Raw genomic sequence first — 3,813 nt, forward strand, 5'->3', positions numbered from 1 at the left:
ACCCATCTGCATAGTCAACCACATTTCCCTTCCGGTGTGCAATGCATGCTTTCCTAATTTTTGAACTATGAACGGTTCTCCTGATCCTGCGCACCTGGTGATTAGTTCCTACAATCCTTTAACCACCTTGTTGTCACACAACAATTTCATGCATGTCTCCATAAAGGTAGTGAGCATTGAAGGATCCATTCCTGGCTCTGGTTGATCCTTACTACCCGAAGTGGAGGCCTCCGCGAAGCTCTTCTTAGCTTCCATAAATGTCTCCTTTGCGCATTCTAAGTCAAACACGGGTTCCTTCGCAGGAGCCTTGCGAACCCATGTACTTTCATTTGGCTATTTCCCTGTATCTTCTCCCGTGGTCATACCGCTTCTGAGCATCATGTTTACATTTGGGTCCTCTTTGCACGGCTCTGACCTCATCATTTGTATATTCTGAGTTGGGGGAGGCTGGAATACCCATTTTTCATGCATCTTTGCAATCACCATAGGACAGTCTATTATTTCATGATCAAACTAAGCACAATACGAACAAGATATCCTCGTTGGGTTGGTACAATCGCAGGCATAGTGCCCTGGTCCTCCATAATTGTAACAAATTAACTGTCCACAGGCCCTTCCAGGTCCCATTCCACCTCATCCCCGACCTCGCCCCCAAAATCCAGTGTGCGCCATCCCCGCATCTGGGTCGAGAGCTCGCGTTTCGGCCTGCATCCTATAGGCTAGGTTCCGATCCATCATTAGCTCATAACTACGGTAAGTGCGCTCATCGTGGCCTACTGACCTGTAGAAATTACAAAATAATTGCTGGGATGTCTGTGTATATTTCTGCAGCAAATGACAATTGTCCATCATGTTTTTCCCTCTTATCTAACAAATCACACACCATAAAGTGGGTGCCACACTCGACCCTGCCTGCGCCTTCAGTATCAGCGACATTGGCCCTCCTCCTGCCAAGTAGTTCGCAAATACTAGATAGTGATCCTTGTCATGGCCCTGGCCTTTGCATTTTATGCATCATACTTCCTCATGCGCCTCTGGCCGCAGTGCCCTATCCTACTTCAAGCTTTGCATTTCCAAACACAGATTCTGTAGTTGCACGTGGATTTGTTGAACTCCCAACCCAGGGTCTTGTATTGGGGACCCATGTAATCTCATCGCCATTTCCAATGCTTCGGCCTTAGTGGAAAGTTTTTGTTGTGACAACACTATCCTCAAGTGCGGTGTAAGAGTGTTGGACACCTAATCCTAAGTGGGTTAGTGTGGAATTCGAATGGACAAAAGCAGTCCAAGAGACCTTGGGATCTGAATCCCAAAAGTCACATATGTGTACTATAAATGTGTATCTTATGTTAATAAAAAATGCATCACATGATTTATCTTTCATATCTTTCTTTGCTGTCCATGTGTGTTTAACATGGTATCAGAGCAACTTGTTTTTCTGTGGCCTGTTATGTGCATGTCAGTCCTGCACCTCTGCCCTGCATAATTTCTTTGAACCATTTGTTTTATGGTTTCTGCCATCACTTATGAATATTTTCTCAGCTAGAATTTAGCTGCCACCTCTTGCATATACCTGCGCTGCTCCTCCATATTCCTTTCTCTGTGTTTTGTCTGCCTGACCAGCGCTGTCCAAGATAAGCTTTGTGCGCTTTCTGCCATAACGGTTGTCTGCTATTCGCTGCCACACCTGTCTATCAGGTCTACTTCTTACATGCACCCAGCGGTTTCAGAAAATTATCCCTCTGCCATTCTGAATCTGCTCAGCAATCTGCGCTCTGTGTGATAATGGGTAACGCTTGGAATACCTGCTCCAGTACATTCCTCTTCATTGCAATCATCTCCCATCCAACGTTCAGCCTGTTGTTATGAACTTGTCTTTTTGGGCTGCAATATTTAATGGTCTAGTCACTCGATTTATGGAGGAAGCGAACAAGTAATGGCGTCGATCTATATTACATGCTAGGTTAATGGTCTGAAATATTTCCTACGCTGCATCATAACCGCTCACCCCCTCTGTCCATAACGCATCTGCATAACATTTTTTCCATAACGCATCTGCATAACTGAGGGCTATTTGGTTCCGTCGAATTGCTAGCAGAAGTGGATTCGGAGTCCGATTCGGCTCACTGATATTATGTTGGTTGCATTTATTAAACTCTGAGATATGATCCATGCATATATCTAATGGTTGATTTCACTGTGGATTGGAAGGCGTTGATGGTTTTTTTATTCCTCCGCTTACTATTTGACTGTGTGCATTAAACCGGCACTCTGATTTGATAACATTACAATCAGATTAAAATTCTCTGTTTTGGCGCTTTCTTGAATTAGAACAGTATATACGATAAGTATATTGGGGATGCAAATATGCGGGAGTTTTGTTAGAACTATAGATATCGAGGGATCGCCATATTGAAACAAAGCTGAGTGGGATCGATTTAATAGAATTTCCAGCATATATGTATTGCAGAACCGTCAAGATCAACGTCGAACAATTGCAAATATCTATAACCATGTGTATTGAATATGTCTGGAAAGGGTTTCTGTTCATTATATAATTGTGCGCAGACAGAAGGTGTCCTCTGGCAAGTCGGTTCTTAGCTACCAAACCAATAGTTACATATCCGTGCGCGTGGAGAACCTTTCCGAAGCCATCGTTGCTGATTGACTATCATTGAACAATAAAGCTGTATGCGGGTGCTGAATGCCATATGAGGTATAGCGTAACAAAGGCGAGGATTCTTTTTAAACAAAGGGATTCAGTATTCCTGAGATTATCATTCTATCAGACCCGTCGTAGGTGGACCGAGAACAGCTGGAGCATCAGATGATGCTCAGGGAAACTGGAAAGTTAAATTATATATGTATTCATCACAACACAGTACCAAGTAACAAATTCTGATTCAACGAAAAGCGTGTCTATGCATAGTAATTCAAGCTGGACTTCTTCTTGGCTTGAACTTGAATTATTCCTTCATTGAAATCTTCATGGGTAACCTCAGTTGCATCTCGACGCAGAGCAAGCATACCAGCTTCTACACAAACAACTTTTAACTGTGCACCATTAAAATCATCAGTGGAATGTGCAAGCTCTTCAAAGTTGACATCTGGATGAACAGTCATTTTTCTTGAATGAATCTGTAAAATCCGTGCCCGTGCATCCTCTGTTGGGTGATGGAATTCTATCTTCCTGTCTAGACGGCCTAAACACATTAATGCTGGATCTAAAATATCTGCACGATTTGTTGCTGCTATGACCTTTATACGTTCATCACTGCTAAATCCATCAAGCTGATTCAGTAACTCAAGCATCGTGCGTTGCACTTCTCTATCTCCACTTACTTCACTGTCAAAACGCTTTGTTCCAATTGCATCAACCTCGTCTATAAAGATAATACATGGGGCTTTCTCCTTTGCAAGTTGAAAAGCATCGCGAACGAGTTTGGCACCATCTCTGATGAACATCTGGACTAATTGTGGACCAGCAAGTTTTAAAAATGTTGCATTTGTTTGTGCAGCACATGCACGAGCCATGAGTGTTTTTCCTGTTCCTGGAGGCCCATAAAGTAGTATTTAGAAGGAAGAAGTCATTTAGTTGTGCATCCATACTGGTATACCTGAGCATTTTAAGGGTGAAACATATCTGTTGTATCTGTGTTGGAAGGACTTTGAGCCTCTCATTCTTGCTGGACACAAATCTGGTATTGGGCAATGTATTTTTCAAACTGATTTTTGAAATCTTCAATAGCTGGGGTTTGTCTAGACTTGCTGAGTATTCATTTCTTTGTTGAGACAATGGCTAGATTTGATGAT

At 42.7% G+C, this 3,813-nt stretch overlaps 1 pseudogene; it reads right to left on the reverse strand.

Annotated features, from left to right (window-relative positions):
* Positions 1 to 2,919: 2,919 nt before the first annotated feature.
* Positions 2,920 to 3,567, reverse strand: LOC149170812 (26S proteasome regulatory subunit 6A homolog pseudogene; annotated as a pseudogene).
* Positions 3,568 to 3,813: the final 246 nt, after the last annotated feature.

Source organism: Pinus tabuliformis, chromosome 4_2 (genome assembly GCF_031772625.1).
Source record: "Pinus tabuliformis cultivar Carrire ecotype Pingquan chromosome 4_2, CPIR1, whole genome shotgun sequence".
In the NCBI taxonomy this organism is placed as follows: domain Eukaryota; kingdom Viridiplantae; phylum Streptophyta; class Pinopsida; order Pinales; family Pinaceae; genus Pinus; species Pinus tabuliformis.